We start from the raw sequence: 12,545 nt of genomic DNA on the forward strand, positions 1-12,545 counted from the left end.
GTGTAGAGTGTTTTATTACCAGCAGTGACTTTACTGATGAATGTGAATTTCTATTTCATTAGAAAAATAGTGGCTCAACGAACACGATGGTTACCAGTCCAATATCCTTAATTATAGAAATTAATCGTCCTTGTGTAGGTTTCAATGTTGGAAAATCATTCCTTGAGCGTATTCAATTCAGTTTCGTATTAAATTCTTGAATTTCTATTTCATAGAAAAATAGTGGCTCAACGAACACGATGGTTACCAGTCCAATATCCTTAATTATAGAAATTAATCGTCCTTGTGTAGGTTTCAATGTTGGAAAATCATTCCTTGAGTGTATTCAATTCAGTTTCGTATTAAAACGTCAACGGCCATACCACGCAGAAAAAACCTGGTCTCGTCAGCTCCCAGAAGTTAAGCTGCGTCGGGTCCCGTTAGTACCTAGAAGGGTGACCGCTTGGGAATACGGGATGCTGTTGGCATCAAACGTTTTATAACCAGCAAGAGTTTCGAAAATGAATCAAAGTTTTAGTTAAAACCATCTCGTGGTGAATTTTGATACTTTATTAAACGCCATCTAGGGTTGAATTTTGATAATTCATCTCGTACACACTGATAGCTATTTTTTAAACACCAACAAGGGAAGTGTAGAGTGTTTTATTACCAGCAGTGACTTTACCGATGAATGTGAATTTCTATTTCATAGAAAAAATAGTGGCTCAACGAACACGATGGTTACCAGTCCAATATCCTTAATTATAGAAATTAATCGTCCTTGTGTAGGTTTCAATGTTGGAAAATCATTCCTTGAGCGTATTCAATTCAGTTTCGTATTAAATTCTTGAATTTCTATTTCATAGAAAAATAGTGGCTCAACGAACACGATGGTTACCAGTCCAATATCCTTAATTATAGAAATTAATCGTCCTTGTGTAGGTTTCAATGTTGGAAAATCATTCCTTGAGTGTATTCAATTCAGTTTCGTATTAAAACGTCAACGGCCATACCACGCAGAAAAAACCTGGTCTCGTCAGCTCCCAGAAGTTAAGCTGCGTCGGGTCCCGTTAGTACCTAGAAGGGTGACCGCTTGGGAATACGGGATGCTGTTGGCATCAAACGTTTTATAACCAGCAAGAGTTTCGAAAATGAATCAAAGTTTTAGTTAAAACCATCTCGTGGTGAATTTTGATACTTTATTAAACGCCATCTAGGGTTGAATTTTGATAATTCATCTCGTACACACTGATAGCTATTTTTTAAACACCAACAAGGGAAGTGTAGAGTGTTTTATTACCAGCAGTGACTTTACCGATGAATGTGAATTTCTATTTCATAGAAAAATAGTGGCTCAACGAACACGATGGTTACCAGTCCAATATCCTTAATTATAGAAATTAATCGTCCTTGTGTAGGTTTCAATGTTGGAAAATCATTCCTTGAGTGTATTCAATTCAGTTTCGTATTAAAACGTCAACGGCCATACCACGCAGAAAAAACCTGGTCTCGTCAGCTCCCAGAAGTTAAGCTGCGTCGGGTCCCGTTAGTACCTAGAAGGGTGACCGCTTGGGAATACGGGATGCTGTTGGCATCAAACGTTTTATAACCAGCAAGAGTTTCGAAAATGAATCAAAGTTTTAGTTAAAACCATCTCGTGGTGAATTTTGATACTTTATTAAACGCCATCTAGGGTTGAATTTTGATAATTCATCTCGTACACACTGATAGCTATTTTTTAAACACCAACAAGGGAAGTGTAGAGTGTTTTATTACCAGCAGTGACTTTACCGATGAATGTGAATTTCTATTTCATAGAAAATATAGTGGCTCAACGAACACGATGGTTACCAGTCCAATATCCTTAATTATAGAAATTAATCGTCCTTGTGTAGGTTTCAATGTTGGAAAATCATTCCTTGAGCGTATTCAATTCAGTTTCGTATTAAATTCTTGAATTTCTATTTCATAGAAAAATAGTGGCTCAACGAACACGATGGTTACCAGTCCAATATCCTTAATTATAGAAATTAATCGTCCTTGTGTAGGTTTCAATGTTGGAAAATCATTCCTTGAGTGTATTCAATTCAGTTTCGTATTAAAACGTCAACGGCCATACCACGCAGAAAAAACCTGGTCTCGTCAGCTCCCAGAAGTTAAGCTGCGTCGGGTCCCGTTAGTACCTAGAAGGGTGACCGCTTGGGAATACGGGATGCTGTTGGCATCAAACGTTTTATAACCAGCAAGAGTTTCGAAAATGAATCAAAGTTTTAGTTAAAACCATCTCGTGGTGAATTTTGATACTTTATTAAACGCCATCTAGGGTTGAATTTTGATAATTCATCTCGTACACACTGATAGCTATTTTTTAAACACCAACAAGGGAAGTGTAGAGTGTTTTATTACCAGCAGTGACTTTACCGATGAATGTGAATTTCTATTTCATAGAAAAATAGTGGCTCAACGAACACGATGGTTACCAGTCCAATATCCTTAATTATAGAAATTAATCGTCCTTGTGTAGGTTTCAATGTTGGAAAATCATTCCTTGAGCGTATTCAATTCAGTTTCGTATTAAATTCTTGAATTTCTATTTCATAGAAAAATAGTGGCTCAACGAACACGATGGTTACCAGTCCAATATCCTTAATTATAGAAATTAATCGTCCTTGTGTAGGTTTCAATGTTGGAAAATCATTCCTTGAGTGTATTCAATTCAGTTTCGTATTAAAACGTCAACGGCCATACCACGCAGAAAAAACCTGGTCTCGTCAGCTCCCAGAAGTTAAGCTGCGTCGGGTCCCGTTAGTACCTAGAAGGGTGACCGCTTGGGAATACGGGATGCTGTTGGCATCAAACGTTTTATAACCAGCAAGAGTTTCGAAAATGAATCAAAGTTTTAGTTAAAACCATCTCGTGGTGAATTTTGATACTTTATTAAACGCCATCTAGGGTTGAATTTTGATAATTCATCTCGTACACACTGATAGCTATTTTTTAAACACCAACAAGGGAAGTGTAGAGTGTTTTATTACCAGCAGTGACTTTACCGATGAATGTGAATTTCTATTTCATAGAAAAATAGTGGCTCAACGAACACGATGGTTACCAGTCCAATATCCTTAATTATAGAAATTAATCGTCCTTGTGTAGGTTTCAATGTTGGAAAATCATTCCTTGAGCGTATTCAATTCAGTTTCGTATTAAATTCTTGAATTTCTATTTCATAGAAAAATAGTGGCTCAACGAACACGATGGTTACCAGTCCAATATCCTTAATTATAGAAATTAATCGTCCTTGTGTAGGTTTCAATGTTGGAAAATCATTCCTTGAGTGTATTCAATTCAGTTTCGTATTAAAACGTCAACGGCCATACCACGCAGAAAAAACCTGGTCTCGTCAGCTCCCAGAAGTTAAGCTGCGTCGGGTCCCGTTAGTACCTAGAAGGGTGACCGCTTGGGAATACGGGATGCTGTTGGCATCAAACGTTTTATAACCAGCAAGAGTTTCGAAAATGAATCAAAGTTTTAGTTAAAACCATCTCGTGGTGAATTTTGATACTTTATTAAACGCCATCTAGGGTTGAATTTTGATAATTCATCTCGTACACACTGATAGCTATTTTTTAAACACCAACAAGGGAAGTGTAGAGGTTTTATTACCAGCAGTGACTTTACCGATGAATGTGAATTTCTTTTATAGAAATAATGTTTTTTTTAAAGCTTGTAATTCAACGAACACGATGGTTACCAGTCCAATATCCTTAATTATAGAAATTAATCGTCCTTGTGTAGGTTTCAATGTTGGAAAATCATTCCTTGAGTGAATTTATCCAGCAGAAATTTGTACATAAGAATAAGTTTTATAACCAGCAAGAGTTTCGAAAATGAATCAAAGTTTTAGTTAAAACCTCTCGTGGTGAATTTTGATACTTTATTAAACGCCATCTAGGGTTGAATTTTGATAATTCATCTCGTACACACTGATAGCTATTTTTTAAACACCAACAAGGGAAGTGTAGAGTGTTTTATTACCAGCAGTGACTTTACCGATGAATGTGAATTTCTATTTCATAGAAAAATAGTGGCTCAACGAACACGATGGTTACCAGTCCAATATCCTTAATTATAGAAATTAATCGTCCTTGTGTAGGTTTCAATGTTGGAAAATCATTCCTTGAGCGTATTCAATTCAGTTTCGTATTAAATTCTTGAATTTCTATTTCATAGAAAAATAGTGGCTCAACGAACACGATGGTTACCAGTCCAATATCCTTAATTATAGAAATTAATCGTCCTTGTGTAGGTTTCAATGTTGGAAAATCATTCCTTGAGTGTATTCAATTCAGTTTCGTATTAAAACGTCAACGGCCATACCACGCAGAAAAACCTGGTCTCGTCAGCTCCCAGAAGTTAAGCTGCGTCGGGTCCCGTTAGTACCTAGAAGGGTGACCGCTTGGGAATACGGGATGCTGTTGGCATCAAACGTTTTATAACCAGCAAGAGTTTCGAAAATGAATCAAAGTTTTAGTTAAAACCATCTCGTGGTGAATTTTGATACTTTATTAAACGCCATCTAGGGTTGAATTTTGATAATTCATCTCGTACACACTGATAGCTATTTTTTAAACACCAACAAGGGAAGTGTAGAGTGTTTTATTACCAGCAGTGACTTTACTACCGATGAATGTGAATTTCTATTTCATAGAAAAATAGTGGCTCAACGAACACGATGGTTACCAGTCCAATATCCTTAATTATAGAAATTAATCGTCCTTGTGTAGGTTTCAATGTTGGAAAATCATTCCTTGAGCGTATTCAATTCAGTTTCGTATTAAATTCTTGAATTTCTATTTCATAGAAAAATAGTGGCTCAACGAACACGATGGTTACCAGTCCAATATCCTTAATTATAGAAATTAATCGTCCTTGTGTAGGTTTCAATGTTGGAAAATCATTCCTTGAGTGTATTCAATTCAGTTTCGTATTAAAACGTCAACGGCCATACCACGCAGAAAAAACCTGGTCTCGTCAGCTCCCAGAAGTTAAGCTGCGTCGGGTCCCGTTAGTACCTAGAAGGGTGACCGCTTGGGAATACGGGATGCTGTTGGCATCAAACGTTTTATAACCAGCAAGAGTTTCGAAAATGAATCAAAGTTTTAGTTAAAACCATCTCGTGGTGAATTTTGATACTTTATTAAACGCCATCTAGGGTTGAATTTTGATAATTCATCTCGTACACACTGATAGCTATTTTTTAAACACCAACAAGGGAAGTGTAGAGTGTTTTATTACCAGCAGTGACTTTACCGATGAATGTGAATTTCTATTTCATAGAAAAATAGTGGCTCAACGAACACGATGGTTACCAGTCCAATATCCTTAATTATAGAAATTAATCGTCCTTGTGTAGGTTTCAATGTTGGAAAATCATTCCTTGAGCGTATTCAATTCAGTTTCGTATTAAATTCTTGAATTTCTATTTCATAGAAAAATAGTGGCTCAACGAACACGATGGTTACCAGTCCAATATCCTTAATTATAGAAATTAATCGTCCTTGTGTAGGTTTTCAATGTTGGAAAATCATTCCTTGAGTGTATTCAATTCAGTTTCGTATTAAAACGTCAACGGCCATACCACGCAGAAAAAACCTGGTCTCGTCAGCTCCCAGAAGTTAAGCTGCGTCGGGTCCCGTTAGTACCTAGAAGGGTGACCGCTTGGGAATACGGGATGCTGTTGGCATCAAACGTTTTATAACCAGCAAGAGTTTCGAAAATGAATCAAAGTTTTAGTTAAAACCATCTCGTGGTGAATTTTGATACTTTATTAAACGCCATCTAGGGTTGAATTTTGATAATTCATCTCGTACACACTGATAGCTATTTTTTAAACACCAACAAGGGAAGTGTAGAGTGTTTTATTACCAGCAGTGACTTTACTGATGAATGTGAATTTCTATTTCATAGAAAAATAGTGGCTCAACGAACACGATGGTTACCAGTCCAATATCCTTAATTATAGAAATTAATCGTCCTTGTGTAGGTTTCAATGTTGGAAAATCATTCCTTGAGCGTATTCAATTCAGTTTCGTATTAAATTCTTGAATTTCTATTTCATAGAAAAATAGTGGCTCAACGAACACGATGGTTACCAGTCCAATATCCTTAATTATAGAAATTAATCGTCCTTGTGTAGGTTTCAATGTTGGAAAATCATTCCTTGAGTGTATTCAATTCAGTTTCGTATTAAAACGTCAACGGCCATACCACGCAGAAAAAACCTCGTCCCTCCTGAAGTAAGTTAAGCCGCGTCGGGTCCCGTTAGTACCTAGAAGGGTGACCGCTTGGGAATACGGGATGCTGTTGGCATCAAACGTTTTATAACCAGCAAGAGTTTCGAAAATGAATCAAAGTTTTAGTTAAAACCATCTCGTGGTGAATTTTGATACTTTATTAAACGCCATCTAGGGTTGAATTTTGATAATTCATCTCGTACACACTGATAGCTATTTTTTAAACACCAACAAGGGAAGTGTAGAGTGTTTTATTACCAGCAGTGACTTTACTGATGAATGTGAATTTCTATTTCATAGAAAAATAGTGGCTCAACGAACACGATGGTTACCAGTCCAATATCCTTAATTATAGAAATTAATCGTCCTTGTGTAGGTTTCAATGTTGGAAAATCATTCCTTGAGCGTATTCAATTCAGTTTCGTATTAAATTCTTGAATTTCTATTTCATAGAAAAATAGTGGCTCAACGAACACGATGGTTACCAGTCCAATATCCTTAATTATAGAAATTAATCGTCCTTGTGTAGGTTTCAATGTTGGAAAATCATTCCTTGAGTGTATTCAATTCAGTTTCGTATTAAAACGTCAACGGCCATACCACGCAGAAAAAACCTGGTCTCGTCAGCTCCCAGAAGTTAAGCTGCGTCGGGTCCCGTTAGTACCTAGAAGGGTGACCGCTTGGGAATACGGGATGCTGTTGGCATCAAACGTTTTATAACCAGCAAGAGTTTCGAAAATGAATCAAAGTTTTAGTTAAAACCATCTCGTGGTGAATTTTGATACTTTATTAAACGCCATCTAGGGTTGAATTTTGATAATTCATCTCGTACACACTGATAGCTATTTTTTAAACACCAACAAGGGAAGTGTAGAGTGTTTTATTACCAGCAGTGACTTTACCGATGAATGTGAATTTCTATTTCATAGAAAAATAGTGGCTCAACGAACACGATGGTTACCAGTCCAATATCCTTAATTATAGAAATTAATCGTCCTTGTGTAGGTTTCAATGTTGGAAAATCATTCCTTGAGCGTATTCAATTCAGTTTCGTATTAAATTTTGTAATTTCTATTTCATAGAAAAATAGGGGCTCAACGAACACGATGGTTACCAGTCCAATATCCTTAATTATAGAAATTAATCGTCCTTGTGTAGGTTTCAATGTTGGAAAATCATTCCTTGAGTGTATTCAATTCAGTTTCGTATTAAAACGTCAACGGCCATACCACGCAGAAAAAACCTGGTCTCGTCAGCTCCCCAGAAGTTAAGCTGCGTCGGGTCCCGTTAGTACCTAGAAGGGTGACCGCTTGGGAATACGGGATGCTGTTGGCATCAAACGTTTTATAACCAGCAAGAGTTTCGAAAATGAATCAAAGTTTTAGTTAAAACCATCTCGTGGTGAATTTTGATACTTTATTAAACGCCATCTAGGGTTGAATTTTGATAATTCATCTCGTACACACTGATAGCTATTTTTTAAACACCAACAAGGGAAGTGTAGAGTGTTTTATTACCAGCAGTGACTTTACCGATGAATGTGAATTTCTATTTCATAGAAAAATAGTGGCTCAACGAACACGATGGTTACCAGTCCAATATCCTTAATTATAGAAATTAATCGTCCTTGTGTAGGTTTCAATGTTGGAAAATCATTCCTTGAGCGTATTCAATTCAGTTTCGTATTAAATTCTTGAATTTCTATTTCATAGAAAAATAGTGGCTCAACGAACACGATGGTTACCAGTCCAATATCCTTAATTATAGAAATTAATCGTCCTTGTGTAGGTTTCAATGTTGGAAAATCATTCCTTGAGTGTATTCAATTCAGTTTCGTATTAAAACGTCAACGGCCATACCACGCAGAAAAAACCTGGTCTCGTCAGCTCCCAGAAGTTAAGCTGCGTCGGGTCCCGTTAGTACCTAGAAGGGTGACCGCTTGGGAATACGGGATGCTGTTGGCATCAAACGTTTTATAACCAGCAAGAGTTTCGAAAATGAATCAAAGTTTTAGTTAAAACCATCTCGTGGTGAATTTTGATACTTTATTAAACGCCATCTAGGGTTGAATTTTGATAATTCATCTCGTACACACTGATAGCTATTTTTTAAACACCAACAAGGGAAGTGTAGAGTGTTTTATTACCAGCAGTGACTTTACCGATGAATGTGAATTTCTATTTCATAGAAAAATAGTGGCTCAACGAACACGATGGTTACCAGTCCAATATCCTTAATTATAGAAATTAATCGTCCTTGTGTAGGTTTCAATGTTGGAAAATCATTCCTTGAGCGTATTCAATTCAGTTTCGTATTAAATTTTTGAATTTCTATTTCATAGAAAAATAGTGGCTCAACGAACACGATGGTTACCAGTCCAATATCCTTAATTATAGAAATTAATCGTCCTTGTGTAGGTTTCAATGTTGGAAAATCATTCCTTGAGTGTATTCAATTCAGTTTCGTATTAAAACGTCAACGGCCATACCACGCAGAAAAAACCTGGTCTCGTCAGCTCCCAGAAGTTAAGCTGCGTCGGGTCCCGTTAGTACCTAGAAGGGTGACCGCTTGGGGAATACGGGATGCTGTTGGCATCAAACGTTTTATAACCAGCAAGAGTTTCGCGAAAATGAATCAAAGTTTTAGTTAAAACCATCTCGTGGTGAATTTTGATACTTTATTAAACGCCATCTAGGGTTGAATTTTGATAATTCATCTCGTACACACTGATAGCTATTTTTTAAACACCAACAAGGGAAGGTGTAGAGTGTTTTATTACCAGCAGTGACTTTACTGATGAATGTGAATTTCTATTTCATAGAAAAATAGTGGCTCAACGAACACGATGGTTACCAGTCCAATATCCTTAATTATAGAAATTAATCGTCCTTGTGTAGGTTTCAATGTTGGAAAATCATTCCTTGAGCGTATTCAATTCAGTTTCGTATTAAATTTTGAATTTCTATTTCATAGAAAAATAGTGGCTCAACGAACACGATGGTTACCAGTCCAATATCCTTAATTATAGAAATTAATCGTCCTTGTGTAGGTTTCAATGTTGGGAAAATCATTCCTTGAGTGTATTTAATTCAGTTTCGTATTAAAACGTCAACGGCCATACCACGCGAGAAAAAACCTGGTCTCGTCAGCTCCCAGAAGTTAACGTCGCGTCGGGTCCCGTTAGTACCTAGAAGGGTGACCGCTTGGGAATACGGGATGCTGTTGGCATCAAACGTTTTATAACCAGCAAGAGTTTCGAAAATGAATCAAAGTTTTAGTTAAAACCATCTCGTGGTGAATTTTGATACTTTATTAAACGCCATCTAGGGTTGAATTTTGATAATTCATCTCGTACACACTGATAGCTATTTTTTAAACACCAACAAGGGAAGTGTAGAGTGTTTTATTACCAGCAGTGACTTTACCGATGAATGTGAATTTCTATTTCATAGAAAAATAGTGGCTCAACGAACACGATGGTTACCAGTCCAATATCCTTAATTATAGAAATTAATCGTCCTTGTGTAGGTTTCAATGTTGGAAAATCATTCCTTGAGCGTATTCAATTCAGTTTCGTATTAAATTTTTGAATTTCTATTTCATAGAAAAAATAGTGGCTCAACGAACACGATGGTTACCAGTCCAATATCCTTAATTATAGAAATTAATCGTCCTTGTGTAGGTTTCAATGTTGGAAAATCATTCCTTGAGTGTATTCAATTCAGTTTCGTATTAAAACGTCAACGGCCATACCACGCAGGAAAAAACCTGGTCTCGTCAGCCCCAGAAGTTAAGCTGCGTCGGGTCCCGTTAGTACCTAGAAGGGTGACCGCTTGGGAATACGGGATGCTGTTGGCATCAAACGTTTTATAACCAGCAAGAGTTTCGAAAATGAATCAAAGTTTTAGTTAAAACCATCTCGTGGTGAATTTTGATACTTTATTAAACGCCATCTAGGGTTGAATTTTGATAATTCATCTCGTACACACTGATAGCTATTTTTTAAACACCAACAAGGGAAGTGTAGAGTGTTTTATTACCAGCAGTGACTTTACCTGATGAATGTGAATTTCTATTTCATAGAGAAAATAGTGGCTCAACGAACACGATGGTTACCAGTCCAATATCCTTAATTATAGAAATTAATCGTCCTTGTGTAGGTTTCAATGTTGGAAAATCATTCCTTGAGCGTATTCAATTCAGTTTCGTATTAAATTCTTGAATTTCTATTTCATTTAGAAAAATAGTGGCTCAACGAACACGATGGTTACCAGTCCAATATCCTTAATTATAGAAATTAATCGTCCTTGTGTAGGTTTCAATGTTGGAAAATCATTCCTTGAGTGTATTCAATTCAGTTTCGTAATAAAACGTCAACGGCCATACCACGCAGAAAAAACCTGGTCTCGTCAGCTCCCAGTGAAGTTAAGCTGCGTCGGGTCCCGTTAGTACCTAGAAGGGTGACCGCTTGGGAATACGGGATGCTGTTGGCATCAAACGTTTTATAACCAGCAAGAGTTTCGAAAATGAATCAAAGTTTTAGTTAAAACCATCTCGTGGTGAATTTTGATACTTTTATTAAACGCCATCTAGGGTTGAATTTTGATAATTCATCTCGTACACACTGATAGCTATTTTTTAAACACCAACAAGGGAAGTGTAGAGTGTTTTATTACCAGCAGTGACTTTACTGATGAATGTGAATTTCTATTTCATAGAAAAAATAGTGGCTCAACGAACACGATGGTTACCAAGTCCAATATCCTTAATTATAGGAAATTAATCGTCCTTGTGTAGGTTTCAATGTTGGAAAATCATTCCTTGAGCGTATTCAATTCAGTTTCGTATTAAATTTTGAATTTCTATTTCATAGAGAAAATAGTGGCTCAACGAAACACGATGGTTACCAGTCCAATATCCCTTAATTATAGAAATTAATCGTCCTTGTGTAGGTTTCCAATGTTGGAAAATCATTCCTTTAAGTGTATTCAATTCAGTTTCGTATTAAAACGTCAACGGCCATACCACGCAGAAAAACCTGGTCTCGTCAGCTCCCAGAAGTTAAGCTGCGTCGGGTCCCGTTAGTACCTAGAAGGGTGACCGCTTGGGAATACGGGGATGCTGTTGGCATCAAACGTTTTATAACCAGCAAGAGTTTCGAAAATGAATCAAAGTTTTAGTTAAAACCATCTCGTGGTGAATTTTGATACTTTATTAAACGCCATCTAGGGTTGAATTTTGATAATTCATCTCGTACACACTGATAGCTATTTTTTAAACACCAACAAGGGAAGTGTAGAGTGTTTTATTACCAGCAGTGACTTTACCGATGAATGTGAATTTCTATTTCATAGAAAAATAGTGGCTCAACGAACACGATGGTTACCAGTCCAATATCCTTAATTATAGAAATTAATCGTCCTTGTGTAGGTTTCAATGTTGGAAAATCATTCCTTGAGCGTATTCAATTCAGTTTCGTATTAAATTTTGAATTTCTATTTCATAGAAAAATAGTGGCTCAACGAACACGATGGTTACCAGTCCAATATCCTTAATTATAGAAATTAATCGTCCTTGTGTAGGTTTCAATGTTGGAAAATCATTCCTTGAGTGTATTCAATTCAGTTTCGTATTAAAACGTCAACGGCCATACCACGCAGAAAAAACCTGGTCTCGTCAGCTCCCAGAAAGTTAAGCTGCGTCGGGTCCCGTTAGTTACCTAGAAGGGTGACCGCTTGGGAATACGGGGATGCTGTTGGCATCAAACGTTTTATAACCAGCAAGAGTTTCGAAAATGAATCAAAGTTTTAGTTAAAACCATCTCGTGGTGAATTTTGATACTTTATTAAACGCCATCTAGGGTTGGATTTTGATAATTCATCTCGTACACACTGATAGCTATTTTTTAAACACCAACAAGGGAAGTGTAGAGTGTTTTATTACCAGCAGTGACTTTACTGATGAATGTGAATTTCTATTTCATAGAAAAATAGTGGCTCAACGAACACGATGGTTACCAGTCCAATATCCTTAATTATAGAAATTAATCGTCCTTGTGTAGGTTTCAATGTTGGAAAATCATTCCTTGAGCGTATTCAATTCAGTTTCGTATTAAATTTTTGAATTTCTATTTCATAGAAAAATAGTGGCTCAACGAACACGATGGTTACCAGTCCAATATCCTTAATTTATAGAAATTAATCGTCCTTGTGTAGGTTTCAATGTTGGAAAATCATTCCTTGAGTGTATTCAATTCAGTTTCGTATTAAAACG

General features: G+C 36.6%; 10 non-coding genes and 8 pseudogenes across 10 annotated transcripts; all 18 read left to right on the forward strand.

Annotated features, from left to right (window-relative positions):
* The first annotated feature begins 348 nt into the window (after window positions 1-348).
* On the forward strand, window positions 349-467 carry LOC123468319. The gene has a single exon (XR_006642195.1). It is a non-coding gene; the product is annotated as a 5S ribosomal RNA (ribosomal RNA).
* A 511-nt stretch (window positions 468-978) lies between these two features.
* Window positions 979-1,097, forward strand: LOC123468320. Its single transcript, XR_006642196.1, has one exon. It is a non-coding gene; the product is annotated as a 5S ribosomal RNA (ribosomal RNA).
* Window positions 1,098-1,454: 357 nt separating this feature from the next.
* On the forward strand, window positions 1,455-1,573 carry LOC123468321. The gene has a single exon (XR_006642197.1). It is a non-coding gene; the product is annotated as a 5S ribosomal RNA (ribosomal RNA).
* Window positions 1,574-2,084: 511 nt separating this feature from the next.
* LOC123468322 lies at window positions 2,085-2,203 on the forward strand. The gene has a single exon (XR_006642198.1). It is a non-coding gene; the product is annotated as a 5S ribosomal RNA (ribosomal RNA).
* A 510-nt stretch (window positions 2,204-2,713) lies between these two features.
* On the forward strand, window positions 2,714-2,832 carry LOC123468323. Its single transcript, XR_006642199.1, has one exon. It is a non-coding gene; the product is annotated as a 5S ribosomal RNA (ribosomal RNA).
* A 510-nt stretch (window positions 2,833-3,342) lies between these two features.
* Window positions 3,343-3,461, forward strand: LOC123468324. The gene has a single exon (XR_006642200.1). It is a non-coding gene; the product is annotated as a 5S ribosomal RNA (ribosomal RNA).
* Window positions 3,462-4,342: 881 nt separating this feature from the next.
* Window positions 4,343-4,460, forward strand: LOC123468339 (annotated as a pseudogene).
* A 513-nt stretch (window positions 4,461-4,973) lies between these two features.
* Window positions 4,974-5,092, forward strand: LOC123468325. The gene has a single exon (XR_006642201.1). It is a non-coding gene; the product is annotated as a 5S ribosomal RNA (ribosomal RNA).
* Window positions 5,093-5,603: 511 nt separating this feature from the next.
* On the forward strand, window positions 5,604-5,722 carry LOC123468326. The gene has a single exon (XR_006642202.1). It is a non-coding gene; the product is annotated as a 5S ribosomal RNA (ribosomal RNA).
* A 1,136-nt stretch (window positions 5,723-6,858) lies between these two features.
* LOC123468328 lies at window positions 6,859-6,977 on the forward strand. The gene has a single exon (XR_006642204.1). It is a non-coding gene; the product is annotated as a 5S ribosomal RNA (ribosomal RNA).
* A 510-nt stretch (window positions 6,978-7,487) lies between these two features.
* On the forward strand, window positions 7,488-7,607 carry LOC123468343 (annotated as a pseudogene).
* Window positions 7,608-8,117: 510 nt separating this feature from the next.
* LOC123468329 lies at window positions 8,118-8,236 on the forward strand. The gene has a single exon (XR_006642205.1). It is a non-coding gene; the product is annotated as a 5S ribosomal RNA (ribosomal RNA).
* A 510-nt stretch (window positions 8,237-8,746) lies between these two features.
* On the forward strand, window positions 8,747-8,866 carry LOC123468341 (annotated as a pseudogene).
* Window positions 8,867-9,379: 513 nt separating this feature from the next.
* Window positions 9,380-9,500, forward strand: LOC123468294 (annotated as a pseudogene).
* Window positions 9,501-10,011: 511 nt separating this feature from the next.
* LOC123468291 lies at window positions 10,012-10,130 on the forward strand (annotated as a pseudogene).
* Window positions 10,131-10,644: 514 nt separating this feature from the next.
* Window positions 10,645-10,765, forward strand: LOC123468285 (annotated as a pseudogene).
* A 518-nt stretch (window positions 10,766-11,283) lies between these two features.
* LOC123468288 lies at window positions 11,284-11,402 on the forward strand (annotated as a pseudogene).
* A 509-nt stretch (window positions 11,403-11,911) lies between these two features.
* Window positions 11,912-12,033, forward strand: LOC123468295 (annotated as a pseudogene).
* The last annotated feature ends 512 nt before the right edge of the window (window positions 12,034-12,545 follow it).

The sequence above is a fragment of the Daphnia magna genome, unplaced genomic scaffold (genome assembly GCF_020631705.1).
Source record: "Daphnia magna isolate NIES unplaced genomic scaffold, ASM2063170v1.1 Dm_contigs335, whole genome shotgun sequence".
NCBI lineage: Eukaryota > Metazoa > Arthropoda > Branchiopoda > Diplostraca > Daphniidae > Daphnia > Daphnia magna.